The following is a 17,674-nucleotide window of genomic DNA, read 5'->3' as shown; positions in this document are numbered from 1 at the left end:
AGGGTACGTTGGTTACGAATTGGGTGAGACATAACAGTGGGTTGAAATGGACGGACGTAAGCGATAAGGGACATCAGTAGAATAAAGAACGTAAGTGGATCCATTCAAGCACACTTACACGTCACATAATCAGAAGAGAACTACAGTACTATCCTTTATAACAACCCTACGTTTCGCTTTGTAAAAGAGAGAGAGAGAGAGAGAGAGAGAGAGAGAGAGAGAGGTAAGAATCAATATATTTGAGGAAATATCTCTTCACATATTTCAGGATTGTTACCAAAGCATGATAGACGACGGAAATGTGTGAAAGAATGCAATAAAAGGGAAGGGGGGTAACAAGTCTGGAAGAATTGAGTAGTAATGGGAAGAGGGAAAGGAAGATAGCATAAAAAAGAGAAGGGAACTGAGGGCGAGAGAGAGAAAAAAATGAATTAAGGAACAGGAGAAAAAGAATGACGAGGTGAGATAAGAGGAAGGGAGGAAGAGACGAAAACGTTAAGGAATTACGTAGAATAAGAAGATGGGACATTCATGTGGGGATTAAGAGGTTCAGAATTAGAAACACATATGTTAGTCTGAGGCCAGAATAGGATAGGAAATGAAAAAAAAAAAAAAAAAAGGATAAAAAGTGATATAGTGTAAGTCCTTTGAAGAAGAATATGGAAAGAGGGGGGAGGGGGGGAGAAGAGAGGGGAAAGTAAAAAGAGCAGACGAAAAATGGAGAAGAAGGCAAATAAGTATAGGGGGAAGAGGAGGCAAGAAAAGGAGAATGGAGAGATAGAAGAATTGAAGTGGAGAGAGGAGAGAGAAAGGTTGGAAAGAGACAGAATGAAACAAGTTCTCTTCTTGTTTTGTGGCCACTGTTGCAGTCTCTTGAGGACTTCAGTAGGAAAAAAGGAGGGAAGATCGAGAGATGGAAAGACGGAAGAGCAGAAGAGGAGAACAATGGCATGGACAACTGAGGAAGGGAGGGAAGGAAGAAAAGAAAGAAAAACTGAAGTAGAGAAGACAGAAGTATTTGAAAGAACGAATGAGCAGAAAACCGATGAAGAGTACGGAGGAATGAAATAAAACAAGTGATAAATTATGAAATAAATAAAGATATGGTATTTAAACCATGAGAAAAGAAAAAAAAAAAGAGACACAAGCACTGCACTAGTCTTAAAAGTAGCATATATTATAGATAAGGCAGCGGGTTTATCACAGGATGAAATAAGGGATAAAATTCTCAAAGGACAACAAGAGGCAAACTATCCAAGAATGAAGTATCAGAATATACAAATATACAGTGAGTAGTTGTTATAAAGAAGGCTGTAAAATAGAATAATAAGAAAACTGATGAATAATAAGACTTTAATCAGAACTATCCATTTGTTAGACTTTTAGAAGAAAGATGTGAACTAGGATACTCCAAGATGAAAAAAAAAGCTGGTATACTGTAATATCAGGTGTACACCCACTAAAATAAATAGAAAACGGAAATTGCAATTAGCAATTTCAAAAACTCAGCACATCACAATGTCATCCATTTTGTGCATGTCACTCAGTACATAAAAAAAACAAGCAAATTTTGAGCTTTGACCTTGGCTTTGACCTTCAGTTTCATACTTGATAGGCATGCATAGTCTACAAAGTTCTGTAAATGTACCTTGTTTGGTCTTTGCAGCTCAATTCTATCTTTTTTTAATTATTTTTATTTTTATTGTGCAATTCAACTTTCACTTTGGCTGTGACCTTGAATTTTGGGTCAAGGGCATTCACACTTGGTAGCCAGCAAGTCACCACATGACAAGGTCATCCAATTCCTTCCTCAGTTCGACTGCAGGGGCCAATTTATTCCCCAATACCTATACTTGAGTGGGGTGTGCCTGCAGAGATGGATGAGAATGGCAATGCTTTAGTGAACATTTTTGCCGGGAGAGGATTGGTGATAGCTAATACCCTCTTCAGTCACAAAATTATCCATAGGTATACGTGGCGAGTGATGAGAAGGGTGGGTGGTGAACTGAATGAACGGAAGGCAATGATTGATTATGTGTGTGTGGATGAAAGGATGAGGTGTGTAATGGATGCAAGAGTATATAGAGGTTGGGGAAGTAGACTTTCGGACCACCACTTGGTGGTGGTCAGAATTAAAGTCCAAGCAAAAGGGAGAAATAGAAGAAGGGAACGATAGGAGGAAGTAGTTCTTACAAGGAGGGTGGAAATGTTACGAGAGGATGGAAAAAAGCCAGAATATAAGAGGGAAGTGGAGGAGCGATTGGGTAAATATAGCTTCGAGCAGATGGTGGACGTGGAAGGTGTGTGGAAGATATTCACAGAAGAAATCTATGCAGCATGTGAGATGGTGTGTGGGGTGAAGAGAAGACGAAAGGGGATGCAGGGAACAGTATGGTGGACTGAAGAGGTGAGAGAGGCTGTGGGACAAAAGAAGAAAGCATATAGTGAGTGGATGAGAAACTGGGACGTCGAAGAAGTTGAGAGACGGAAGAGAGAGTTATATGTAGAGAGGAAGAGAGAGGTGAAAAGATTAGTAAGGAGAGTAAGAAAAGAGTGGATTAGGAATTTGGAAGGAATTTGAGTGTAAAGTGGAGGGAATGTAAGAAAATGTTCTGCAAAGAGGTAAAGAGAGTTAGACAGGGTGCCAAAGAAGTTAGTTGGAGTGTGAAAGATAAAAATGGTAGAATACTAGTGGAGAAGGGAGAAAAAGTGAGCAGACGGAGAGAACACTTTAATGAATTGTTGAACATAGAGAATGAAAGTAATGCAAGTATAAGTGGCTGGGGAATGGCTGGCAGAAGGATGGATGTGAGAAGAGAGGAAAAAATCAGTAGGATGGAAGTTGTGGAAGCAATTAACCTGCTGCGTCCCGGAGACGTGAATTCACGTCCTCACATGATGTGCACTCATATCCTGGAGACGTAAATTAACGCGGCAACATTGCAAGGTCCCTAATTTGAACAATTTTCTATTTTCGCGAGTGATTTCGTGAGTGACTTTGGGCACGTATACACGGGACACCTTCCTCTATTCCTCTACAAGTTGACAAGCAGGGACTATGCCTTACACTGCATAACCTCTCCCCTCCCCCTGCACGCCATTGTCTCGGCAATTCACCTGTTACCAGTGACCTGGCCAATAAAGACATTCAGGGCCAGAGTGATTCCCCAATCGATGACAATGTGGAGGACAAAGTTTACATAGCATTAGAGGAAGAAACAGTCAGAAATTACGATCAGGTAATGTGGGAAAAAAAGGTCATGAATCGTGATGAGTTATTGAGTGTAACAATGCTTATAATGCCTATATTACTGTTTGAAAACCAATATACTCTTGTACAACATATAAATTCGTACCAAGTAAATAAATAAATACTGTTTATGAATGGATAAAATAGTTACCCTCCCATAGAACTCGTTTTCTTTGGTGCCAGCCTGTTAGAAAACCCAGTCAGGTACTCATACCTGTATTGAGTATTTTAAACCTTAGGTGAGCGATTTCTCTATGAATTTTCGATGTTTCTCACCAAAAGCAGATGTTTGAGCAAAAAAAAAAAAAAAAAAGGTCCAAAAATGTCGGGACTGGGGCGTACCACTGCCCAGAAAACGGGATGGGGCTGGTTAAGAAGGTTAAAATGGGGAAAGCCCCAGGAATTGATGGAGTGTGTGGTGAAAAGCTGAAGGATGGGGGAGAGATTGTGATAGACTGGGTGTGGAAGATGTGCAGATTGGCCTGGAAGGAAGGTAGAGTCCCAGAGGATTGGAAGTCAGGAATAATTATTCCCTTGTACAAAGGAAAAAGGGAGAAAGAATTTTGTGGCAATCGTAGGGGCATTTGCCTTCTTAGTGTAACGGGAAAAGTATATGGTAGGATACTTATTGACAGAATTAGGGAAATAACAGAGGAATTAGTTGGAGAAGAACAGGGAGGTTTTAGGAAGGGAAGAGGTTGTGTAGATCAGATATTCATTCTAAGATCTTTAGTGGAAAAGTTTCTAGAGAAGGGAAAAAAGTTGTATGCAGCCTTCATGGATATCGAGAAAGCATATGACAGGGTGGATAGACAAGGATTATGGAAAGTATTAAGAATATATGGAGTAGATGGGTAGTTGCTGAATGCTGTGAAAAGTATGTATGAGGGTGCTAAGGCTGCAGTGCATGTGGATAGGGAACTGAGTGAATTTTGCTGGTTGAAGGTTGGATTCAAACTAGGATGTGTCATGTCTCTATGGTTATTCAATCTGTATATGGATGGGGTTATAAAAGAGATACAAGGTAGGGCAGTGGATGCTGGAGTGGCCCTGGTGAGAGTGGGCAGTGTTTGGAAACTCCCTGTACTGCTGTTTGTAGATGATACTGTGTTGTTAAGTAAAGATGAAGGGGAGCTGCAGGGCTTGGTGGATGAATTTGGGAGAGCGTGTAAGAAACGGAATCTAAAGGGGAATGTAGGGAACAGTTAAGTGATGGTCTTCAAGAGAAGTGAAGTCAGTGAATGTACAGTGGATGGGTAGGAAATGGAGAATGTGAGTGCGTTTAAGTACTTGAGTAGTGTGATGAGTAATGATGGAAATTTAGAGGGTGAAGTGCTTGAAAAGGTGCAGCAAGGAAGAGAGGTTGCTGGTTTCTTGAAAGCAGTGATAAGAAACAGGGAAGTGAGCATGGAAGTGAAAAAGCTACTACATGACAGTATTGTGATATCAACTTTAACGTATGGAAGTGAGGATTGGACCCTGTTGGAGGGACAGAAGTGAAGAGTGAGAGCGGTGGAAATGAGTTATTTGAGAGGAGCATGTAGAGTCGCATGGAGAGACAGACTGACAAATGAGGAAGTGAAAGAACGTTGTGGGTGGATGTGGATGTGATAGGAAGCATTAGGAGGAATACACTGAGGTGGTTTGGCCATGTGGAGAGAATGGAGAGTGAGAGACTGATGAGGAGAATGTATGTGAGTGAGGTGGAGGGAGGGAGAGGAAGGGGAAGGCCAAGGATGAGATGGAGGGATGGAGTGGAGAGGTATATGAGAGAGGAGTGTAAGCTGGGAGCAGGGCAGTGAAGTTGAGGGGGACAGGGCGACATGGAGGCGATTTGTTTGTGGCCACCCCTTACCGGATTACGGCGTCTGGCAATAGATGGATAGACAGAACTATACTTGAAGCTTGTGATTTCAATAGGCTTGATATTGTGATCCAATGAATAGTAAATATACTTTTAAACATTGACCCTTGCTGTGACCTTGGGGTTTATGTCAAGGTCATTCATACTTGATAGCCATGCATGTCAAGTTTTATATATGAACCAAGTTTTGTGATTGTACCTCTATTCTTTTTTTTTCTTCTTATATTGTGCACACACTGACTCCAAAATACTTTCCATTGATCCCTTAGCGATCTTGTAAACTGCTGGCCCAAATAGACCCATAGTCTTTGCAGACCTGCTCCCCAACCTTGGCTGTATCCCACAAAAACTTACGGTTTCTGAGAGTCCGTGAACAGACTACTTTTTATAATTTTTTTGCACCAACTGGAAATTAGTACTGAGAACTGCATGATACTGGGTCATATGAAATTGCCACCCGGGGGACTCGTATGGCCAAGTATGATGGCCATAGCTTTGAAACTGAGCGAATACGAGCAATTTACTTCGTAAGAACTAATAATAATAATAATAATAATAATAATTGTTTAACCTGCCCCATCCTGACCACTTTTCCACCACTGACTACCCCCAATCCTGACCATTTTTGATTTTTTTTTTTTTTTTGGCTCAAACCTCCGCTTTTGGTGAGAAACATTGAAAAATCATAGAGAAATCGCTCACCTGAAGTTTATAATACTCAATACAGGTAGCAGTACCTCCTCACCATACTGTGTTTTTTATCAGGCTGGCTCCAAAGAAAACGAGTTCTGTGGGAGTGTAACCATTCCACACCATTCATAAACGGTATTTATTTATTTATTTGGTACGAATTTATATGTAGTACAAGAGAATATTGGTTTTCACACAATAATATAGGCAATATAAGTATTGTTTCACTCATGAAACACATCAACATACCTGACCTTTTTTGGCGACATTACCTGATCGTCATTTCTGACTGTTTCTTCCTCTAATGCTATGTAAAGTTTGTCCTCCACATTGTCATCGATTAGGGAATCACTCTGGCCCTGAATTTCGTACCATGGCATGACATGGCTTTACTGGCCAGGTCACTGGTAACAGATGAATTGGTGAGACAATGGCGTGCAAGGGGGGGGAGGTCATGCTGGGTAAGGCATTGTCCCTGCCTGGCATCTTGTAGAGGAAGGTGTCCCGTGTATATGTACCAAAAATCACTCGCTAAAATTGAAAATTGTGCAAATTAGGGACCTTGCAATTGATTCGTGTTTATGTACATCAACGGGATTGGCAGTGACAAAACGTGTGGACGTTAATTCACGTCAACGGGACGCTGCGGGTTAAGCAAGCGAAGCGAGCGAGAACACCAAATTTAGTCACAGTTTGGACCCCCGACATATGTACCTGAGGGAAAGATTATCGCATCAGCAAGAAATGGGGGCAGAGGTTGAGAGGAAAACTCTGTAGTACAGTAGTGAACTTTTTTTTTTTTATATATCTCAGCCAATTTTGAAGTTACAAGAAGACAGACACCAATTTGGAAATCACATAAAAATCCTCAATTATTTTAATTTCATAGACAACCCGCAATTAGCAATAGTTTTTCCGTAAATTGAGGAAACGATTGTTTATCAGATAGATTAGTGTAACAGTCGGCTGTGCAAGAAGTAACGGTCTAAGGTTGCATGAGTAGCGCAACAATATTTTCCAACGACTGCTGAGAGCAACCAGCTTTTGCCTTTCCAAAACAAATAATACCTTCTGTTTGGCTTTTTTTTTTTTTTTTGAGAAATTTGGCTGAATCCGAGTCAAACTAATACAATACCCTGATCGATGAAAGAAACTGAATTTCTTATCTTTGATTCGAATCGGAGCACAACGAGAGATTTGGTGAAATTTTTTTGAGTGAGCAAAAAGCTAAGTCATTATTAACCCGTCACGTCCCGAGCTATTTCGCACCTCCGACACCCCCCAGTCCCGAGGTATTTTCGATTTTTTTTTTTTTTTGGCTAAAACCTCCACTTTTGGTGAGAAACATCGAAAATTCATAGAGAAATCGCTCACCTGAGGTTTAAAATACTCGATCCATATAACAGTACCTCCTTACCTTACTGGGTTTTCTAACAGGCTGGCACCAAAGAAAACGAGTTCTACGGGAGGGTAACTATTTCACACCACTCATAAACGGTATTTATTTATTTACTTGGTACGAATTTATATGTAATACGAGAGTATGTTGGTTTTCAAACAGTAATATAGGCATTATAAGCATTGTTTCACTCACTAACTCATCACCATACCTGACCATTTTTTGCCACATTACCGGATCATCATTTCTGACTATCTTCCTCTAATACTATGTAAACTTTGTTCTCCACATTGTCATTGATTGGGGAATCACTCTGGCCCTGAATGTCTTTATTGGCCAGGTCACTGGTAACAGGTGAATTGCCCAGACAATGGCATGCAGGGGGGGAGGGAGGTTAGGCTATGTGGTGTAAGGCATTGTCCCTGCTTGGCATCTTGTAGAGGAATAGATGAAGGTGTCCCATGTATACGTGTATTATAATTACAAATCATAATAGATAGATAGATAAATAGATAGATAGACAGCCCTATGCGAGCCTGGGAAAAGGAAATGAGCTTGCAAGTTACACTGAGGAAAAGCTGACGACACATTACGAAGTAGCCAGTAAGGAGATGATGCAGTTAGTTGTCAGCAGTCCAACCGTGAACAAAGACCTAGTGACCATACACACACATACACACATACTCACACACAGGCTGCTAGAACTTTCCACTCACAAGGAACACACGTGACACACCCCTGCTACACCAGAATTTAGGAAAGAGAGCTCAGAAGGAGACAAGCCTTAGAACAGGCAGGTCAGAAAAAGGAAGGGCTTGGCAACTTGAGAGAGAGAGACAGAGAGAGAGAGACAGAGAGATAGCTAGCGGGACTGGACTCTATACTCCGCTCCGTGTGAGAGACTTGTTAATATTTCCAAGACAAATAAAAATAGTCCCATACTATTCTTTACCTCTCCTGTCACTACATGACAAATGGGAAGCTACTCCAAGATATAAAAACCGCTCGTCCATAAGTCTAATATATATAAAACTTCTCTACAAAGGAACCACAAAGTCTTTTATGACATTTAGTCATTTTATGACATTTGGTGGCAGCGAACATATACGAACCTCGTCTACGAATCAACATTGAATTCCTACAAAATATCAAGATTGAAAACAAAAAGAATACCTCTCACAACCAGCTCCTGACAGTATTCTCTCCAACCAGCCCCCTCCGTCTCCCCGATCATCATGCTGATGCAGAGGTGAAGGGATAACACGACGCCTTGCAAGTAATTTAACAAAATATTGATACGATCTTGCAACTTCTACGACGAACCAGCGAATCTACGGACATCGTCTCCGAATTAAAAGCAAATTTCTACAAAAGCAGGCGAGACTCTACAAGATTAGCTTCAGTTCTTCAGTGAATCCCTACAAAATACAGCCTACAATGCAAATAGTCTACAAGTCTACAAAACAACTCTATAATCTTCACGTAACTTCAAGCAGCAACAAGAGGAATATAAAACAAAGCAAGTAAAGAAGAGGAAAGACCGAAGCAACAAGCCCCCACCACTCTCTCCCGCCTATGCTGACCCAGAGGTCAAGACACGCAGCAAAACGCCAAGTCCATATTCACAACTCATCTTACTCACCCGTCTTCACTCAAGTTACTCATCACTACTCATTCACTCACCACAGCTACCAGTGTGGGAAGCCGACGTCACCATGTGCTGAGATGACACAACGCGAGTCTGCCATGCAAAGCAACGTGTGACTGACACCAGGCACTTCTCACCCACTACTCATTACTCATTATTCACATAGCTCATACTCATACTCATTTATTTTCACAGTTAAGTTGGAAATTCGACGTTCTATGCTGAGGTTTGCCTGGGACAGCCGTTAACCACCACAAACACCAGGCTATGGAATTTCCTGAGTAATATCGTCCATCAACACACCACTAGAATTATCAAGAGATCTTCAATCAAATCTGTATTTTTCTTCCGAGATCGACTTTTGTATCGACACACCTCTACGATCTGTATCAAGTGGGTAAAATTATACTTGCTCATTTCTTCTCAGTGCTAAAATTAGCTATATTCAACTTATTTACTCATCTATTTTGCTAGGACATAAATAAACAAGAGGCGTATTTCATAACACCATATCTTAATGACAGGAATATTTTCGCCACCCCCCACGTCAATACCAGATGACACACAATTAGCCACAACAACAGACTCACAATTAAGAGAGCCCCAAGGCAACACACCAGATAACACACAAATTGCCACAACATCAAACTCACAATTAAGAGAGCCTCGAGGCAGCCCACCCCTTGTACAACCTCACCACACACTAAAGATAAAGAAACAAATACGGGAGTTTCAGATGATGAGTGGGAAACCCCCTCTGACATAGAGAGTGTGAACTTTGCCGCTGCCTTGCACACGTATGCCAATATACTTAACAGGGTTCACCGGTCCGGTCATACATATTCCACCATTCCCTCACACAACGATAAACACATCCAAGTTGAATTAACAGGGCAATCAGTAAAAATGGATCAAGAAACTAATACCGCGGATCTAACAACCACACCTCACGTGTTTGTGTATCACGAGGATAAAACTTCCCCAAAATTCTCTGGCACAGACAAAGATCGCATTGATGTCATTTCATTAGTCAGTCAGTGCGAACAAATGTTCATCAAGCGCCAAATACTAGATGAACAAGAGAAAATTGCTATTTTTTCATCTTGCCTAAGCCAGGAAAGATGTCCAGCAAGCAATTTATTGCGCTCAGATAAGCTCCATCGTGCTAGGACATATGATGAATTTAAAACTGAATTTCTGAAGAAATTTTCTGGAGGTATGAACTTCTTGCCAGGTATAATTCCAGAATTACATAAAATTGTAGATCTTGTAAGGGAGCACAGTACAAACCATGTGCTCAGTGAAATAACTGCTGATGTCTCCACAATCAAGAGAACTTTGTTAGCTACACTGGAGAATTCTTATTGGATAACAGATGATGGAAAGATGTCCCCAGACCTCGTCGTGGACATCATTGGTTATGTAGCTGCCTTGTGTAAATTACCTGATAGGACCCTTAAGATCGCCAAGACGATCGCGTACACCCCAGGAATGTGCTTGCTAGACTTAAGGAACGAGATAGAGATGCAGTGCAGTAAAGCAGGTGTGGTCGACACACATGCACATTCTGGTAGAATAAGAGTACCTGAGACAGTATCAGCTGTGAAAACATCAACACCGACCCCAAACAGAGAACAAAATCGATCGCGACCAGAAATGAGGCAGCCGAAACAAACAAAAACTCCTAGACCTCGTTCCCAGACGCCTTCCTACAGGCAGTTTCATAAGTTTTCGCGCAGCCCGAGTAGGTCTCGCGCCATAAACAACACTTCTTATGGGAAATCACCTCGTAGGTCACAGTCAAGGGATAGGTCCATTCTATGTCATTATTGTGCAAAACCAGGACACACAAGGTATGAATGCTTTATCAAGGCAAAAGAGGACAAACAAAAGACACAAGGATTGGGTCCTTACTGTAGGCATCATAGATACCAAGGGCACTGGACTAGTGATTGCAAAACAGTAGAAAAAATTGTGTCTATGTTCAAATCGGGGGAAGACCAGGTCATGACAAAAAACGAACAAACGTAAAGAAGAACAAGGCTAAACTTCACATAGGAGGCATGTTGGGAAATGAGTGTATCTTGATACCAGCTGTATGTGAGGAGCAAAACGTTTCCTTATTTTTAGATACAGGCTCTCCAGTGAACTTAATAAGACATGAAGAACTAAATAGAATTCTTAAAAATAAAAAGAAAGTAACTTTTCTGGATGAAGCTGATTTAGATTTATACACAGTAGATGGACAAGAGATTACAGTGAAAGGTATGATAAGATTAAATCTCAGTTTCACAGAAACTACAAGACCATTCTCTGCATTTTTCTATATTGTTGAAAACTTAGCAATTAAAGCTCATATGTTACTGGGCTTAAGATCCATGGGAGCTGAGAACATAACTATACTCCCACAAATGAATGGAATAGACTTTGATAATGAATTCATAGAGGAAATAACTTCAGAGCCCTCATCGATTGGTAGAAGAGAGCCAAAAAGAATTGGTAATATTAAAGGCTTAAACAAACATACACAAACAGATGAGTGTATAGATCCACTACCACCACCAACCCCATCCTCCAGAATTAGTGACCCAGATAACAGTACTGATTTATCAATTTTTCCAGCCCATCTCACTAATGATTTAGTTATACCACCTAATTCATATATGAAGGTTACCATAAAGAGCAAATTACGGAATAGTATTGTTCTTGTCTTAGAAGAATTATGTAAAGTAAAGGGATTGTCAGTAGAAAACGCATTATGTCATACGAACGACGAAGGGCAAACTCAGATATTTATAATTAATCACATGAATGGGGAAGTTCAGTTGAAAAAGGGAACTTGCATAGTTAATATTGAAAAATGTCCCGCCCCTGTGAAGGAAATAGTTATAGCTGGAGTAACAAGTGAGATAAAATCTACGGATAGAAAAAGAATAAAAGAGAATTTAATTCTATCTATCTATTGCCAGACGCCTCAATCCCGTTTGGGGTGGCCACAAACAAATCGCCTCCAAGTCGCCCTGTCCCCCGCCATTTCACTCCCCTGCTCCCAACTCACACCCCCCTCTCTCATATACCTCTCCACCCCATCCCTTCATCTCATCCTCGGCCTCCCCCTCCCTCTTCCCCCCTCCACCTCACTCACATACACTCTCTTCGTCAGTCTTTCACCCTCCATCCTCTCCACATGGCCAAACCACCTCAGTGTGTTCCTCATAACGCTTCCTATCACATCCACATCCACACCACAACGCTCCTTTATATCCTCATTCGTCAGCCTGTCTCTCCACGTGACTCCACAAGCTCCTCTTAAATAACTCATTTCCACTGCTCTCACTCTTGACTTGTGTCCTTCCAACAATGTCCAAGCTTCACTTCCGTACGTTAGAGTTGGTATCACAATACTGTCATGTAGTAACTTTTTCACTTCCATGCTCACTTCCCTGTTTCTTATCACTGCTTTCAAAGAACCAGCAACCTTTCTTCCCTGCTGTACCCTTTCAAGCACTTCACCCTCCAAACCTCCATCCCTACTCATCACACTACCCAAGTTCTTAAACTTACTCACATTTTCCAATTCCTCACCATCCAACCTCGCTGTATTCACTAACTTCACCTCTCTCAAAGACCATCACTTTACTCTTCCCTACATTCACCTTTAGATTCCGTTTCTTACACACTCTCTCAAACTCATCCACCAAGCCTTGCAGCTCCCCTTCGTCTTCACTCAACAACACAGTATCATCTGCAAACAACAGTACAGGGAGTTTCCAAACACTATCCTCTCTCACCAGGGCCACTCCAACATCCACTAACCTACCTTGTACCTCTTTTATTACCCCATCCATGTACAGATTGAACAACCATGGAGACATGACACATCCCTGTTTCAAACCAACTTTCAAAGGAAAAAATTCACTTAGTTCACCATCCACACGCACTGCAGCCTTCGCACCATCGTACATACTCTTCACAGCATTCAACAACTTCCCATCTACTCCATATATTCTTAACACTTTCCACAATCCTTGTCTATCCACCCTGTCATATGCTTTCTCCAAATCCATGAAAGCCGCATACGACTTCTTTCCCTTCTCTAGAAACTTTTGCACTAAAGATCTAAGAATGAATATCTGATCTACACAACCTCTTCCCTTCCTAAAGCCTCCCTGTTCTTCTCCAACTAATTTCTCTGTTCTTTCTCTAACTCTGTCTATAAGTATCCTACCATACACTTTTCCTATTATACTAAGACAAATGCCCCTATGATTACCACACACTTCTTTTTCCCCTTTTCCTTTGTACAAGGGAATAATTATACCTGACTTCCAATCCTCCGGGACTCTACCTTCCTCCCAGGCCAATCTGCACATCTTCCACATCCATTCTACTACTATCTCTCCCCCATGCTTTAGCATTTCACCACACACTCCATCAATTCCTGGGGCTTTCCCCGATTTAACTTTCTTCATTGCTTCCACAACTTCTATCCTACTGATTTCTTCCTGTCTTCTCACCTCTCTCCTTCTCCCAGCCATTCCCCAGCCACTTATACTCGCATTACTTCCATCCTCTACGTTCAACAATTCCTTAAAGTGTTCTCTCCATCTGCTCACTTTTTCTCCCTTCTCCACTACTAATCTACCATTTTTATCTTTCACTCCCCTGCTAACTTCACTTCCACCCTGTCTTACTCTTTTCACTTCTCTCCAGAACATTTTCTTACAGTCCCTCCACTTTACACTCAAATTCCTTCCAAATTCCTCATCCACTCTCTTCTTACTCTCTCTTACTAATCTTTTCACCTCTCTCTTTCTTTCCACATATAACTCCCTCTTCTGCCTCTCGACTTCTTCCACGCCCCTATTTCTTATCCATTCATTGTATGCTTTCTTCTTTTGTGCCACAGCCTGTCTCACCTCTTCAGTCCACCACGCTGTTCCTTGCACCCCCCTCCGTCTTCTCTTCCTTCCACACACCGCATCACATGCTGCACATATTTCTTCTGTAAATATCTTACACACACCTTCCACATCTCCCATCTGCTCCAATTCATATTTGCCCAATCGTTCCTCCACTTCTCTCTTATACTCTGCCTTTTTCTCATCCTCTTGTAACCTTTCCACTCTCCTTGCAACTACTCCTTCCTCTCGTCTTTCCCTTCTTTTATTCCTCCATCTTACTTACATTCTAATTCTAGCCACCACGAAGTAGTGGTCAGAAAGTCCACTCCCCCAACCTCTATACACTCTTGCATCCTTTACACATCTTCGCATCCTTTCATCCAAACACACATAATCAATCATTGCCTTCCGTTCATTCAGTTCACCACCCACCCTTCTCATCACTCGCCATGTATACCTGTGGATCATTTTATGCCTGAAGAGGGTATTGGCTATCACCAACCCCCTCCCAGCACAAATGTCCACTAACGCACTCCCATTCTCATCTATCACAGCAGGCACACCCCACTCACCAACTATTCCATCCATCTTCACATTCCCACTCAGGTGAATTTGATGAAGAAAATGATTTGTTAACAAGAATGCCAATGGGACTGAGGACAGCCCCAGGCACATTCCAGCATCTTATGAATTACGTATTGTCCGGAATTTTAGGACAAGGAATATTTGTTTATCTTGACGATATTATAATCGCAACGAAGAATATTAAGGATCATCTCAGGAAATTAGACTTACTCTTACAAAAGCTTAGTAATGGTGGATTAAAAATTAAACTTTCTAAATGCAAATTTTGCTTTAAGGAAATAAATTTCTTAGGCCACAAATTAAGTTCTGATGGTATTCACACCACTGATGACAAAATACAGGCAGTGAGAGATTTTCCTGAACCCACTACGACTGACGAAGTTAGACAATTTTTAGGTCTGGCTGGGTACTATAGGTCATTCGTACCACAGTTCTCTCATATAGCCTTTCCTCTATTCCAACTACTCAAAAAAGATGCTGTATTCCAATGGGAAGAAGAACAAAAAAGGGCATTTAACAATCTAAAAATTAAACTAACAAATGCACCTTGTTTAGCATATCCGGATTACACAAAATCATTTCTTATTTGTACAGACGCATCAGTTAAAGGATTAGGGGCTGTACTGATGCAGGAAGATAAAAGAGGAAAGAATCAACCAATTGAATTTGCCAGCAGACAAACAAGAGGTGCGGAGAAAAATTATTGCACTACAGACTTAGAGGCACTTGCCGTGGTTTTTGCATTACAAAAGTTTCGAGATTTGGTATATGGTTACGAAATCCACTTATTCACCGACCATAAACCACTGGTGGGTATGTTTAAAGAAAAACTCCTTTCTGGGAGGAGAGCAAGATGGAAGTGTACAGTTGAAAACTACAATGTACAAATTCATTATATACAAGGTAAAATGAACATAGTAGCTGACGCATTATCTAGGAACCCGAACACAATTCAGGTCGCGGCGTTAGATCTCAAAGGAAATATCCCAAACCACGAGGATATCGCAAAGGCACAAAGACTTGACCCAATGTGGTCTAAAGTAATATACAAGTTAGAAAGTGGAGATGACATACAATTACCCAAACTGCATGTCCCACTTGAACAATTCACAATGGTCAATAATACATTATACAAAATTAACTCTAAACAACCAAAACGCCAAAGAAATACTAACCAGTTGGTAGTACCTAATGACATGATACCCCAAGTATTACGATTGATACACGACAGCCCACATGCAGGACATCCTGGAAAGGATAAGACATTCAACCAAGCCCAGCTATTATATTACTGGCCTTCATTACGAAAAGATATAAACAATCATATAGACAGATTCGAATCATGTGCGAAACACAAAGGATACCCAATCACACCTGCACCGATGGGTAATTACCCTGTACCACATCAACCATGGGACGTTGTCGCTGTTGATTTACTCAAGATGCCATTATCATACAATAATAACCTATACTTATTCGCTGCAACGGATCATTTTTCCCGTTATGTCATTTTAGCTCCAATTAAAGATAAGACAGCAGAGACAGTAGCAAAGGCAATAACAGATAATGTAATATGTCGCTTTACTACCCCAAAGGTATTAATAAGTGATAATGGAGGAGAATTTAATTCTGAGATCTTACAAGATATATGTAAACAATACAACATCAAAAAGGTTAACGTTTTGGCCTATCACCCAGCATCGAATGGGTTGGTAGAGAGACAAAATAAAAAGGTATTAGATGTGCTACGACACATTCTCAGTGAAAATTATGCAAGCTGGGACGATTGGATTCCCAGAGTAGAGGCCTCAATTAATGGGTCTATAAATAAATCCATCGGTGACACACCACATTTCATTATATATGGCACAGATAAAAAATTACCATATGAGCTCCTAGAAGGTGACAGCATGCCTATATACAATTACGATGATTACTCTAAACTCCGTTTACGTGAATTCCAGGACATTCACAAAAGAGTCAAAAAACAATTAACGATGTCCAAGGAAGAAATGACGGAGGCATTTAACAAGAAGGCAAAAGATTCACCTATCAGCTTAGGAGACATTGTTTACAGTGTCATTCATACGAGAGACAATAAATTATCCCCAAAATTTGAGGGCCCATACAGAGTAATTAACATAAAAGCAAACAAAGTTTTAATTAAGTCACTTTCAAGTGGCGAGGAGAAACAAGTTCATATTGACCATTTAAAACGAGTTTCAAGGGAATTATCACATAATTATTCAGCCTCGGATACAACCGAACAGGTGAACGTACCTCAAGAAACCAAGCAAGAACACAACAATGATTACAAAAAGAAATTAAGGTCATATACCAAACAATCGAACATAGGTGCAACTGTTCCAATAAAATCTACAGTACATCATTTACGAGAATTAAATATCGATTTAAACTCCTTCTATACATGAAATAACAATCAACCGTAACGCACATCATCACTCTCATCGACCACAGCATTATAGGAAATTAATAGATTTTTTTTTTTTCGGTAGGTTACGATGAAGGGACTTATGCTATGGATTCTCCTCTACATAGCAAGAGGATATGCGCACTTAGACCCCAAACATATAGTACAACAAGGATGCCTCATAGCTCCAACGGCCACGACTACAATCGTTAAGGACGTCATGAGTACTGAAATAAGTCTAGATTACTTGTATGACTTACCTACTTATCTAGACAGACTTGCGACGCCGATGCGAACTCTGGACTTCATGATAGGAAATTATGTTTCACAAGCACATAACACCAAGGAAGTGAATGAAATGGTGAAGTTAGCGAAATGGAAACTAGAACAGGCGAAGTCAACTATGCTCGTCATGATCCAAGATCTCCCATCTTATGGAACGGAGGTACTGAGCGACAGGAACAACATCACACGTACTCGCCAAAAGCGCGGTTATTTCGACCTGGGCGGCGCATTTCTTGGGAACATTTTTGGATTGGCTACAGAGGATGACCTTAAAGAAATAAACAACAAATTTAATAAGATAGCTCAGGTACTAACATACCAAGATAAATTCATCACAGGACAGAACTCAGCAATGAAGACAATTGTGAAAAATCTGAAACAAGCAGAAAACGTAGCTCTCGAGAGTGTAGATAAAATAAATGAATTGGAGGGAAACGTTACCCTTTTCCAGCACTTCTCCATCATCACAGAACATATTGACATGATTCTACTACAATTAGAGAACACTAGAGATCGTTTCAGGGCACTTATGCAAGGAATTTCGAATGCTGGTGATGGCAAGATCACAATTGACTTACTCCCAGTTCATGAGCTACGTCAGATAGTTAGTCAAGGCAT

The sequence above is a fragment of the Coenobita brevimanus genome, chromosome 72 (assembly GCF_032717465.1).
Source record: "Coenobita brevimanus isolate Jiangsu-jjx chromosome 72, ASM3271746v2, whole genome shotgun sequence".
Taxonomy (NCBI): domain Eukaryota; kingdom Metazoa; phylum Arthropoda; class Malacostraca; order Decapoda; family Coenobitidae; genus Coenobita; species Coenobita brevimanus.
Note: the sequence above shows the minus strand (reverse complement) of the source record.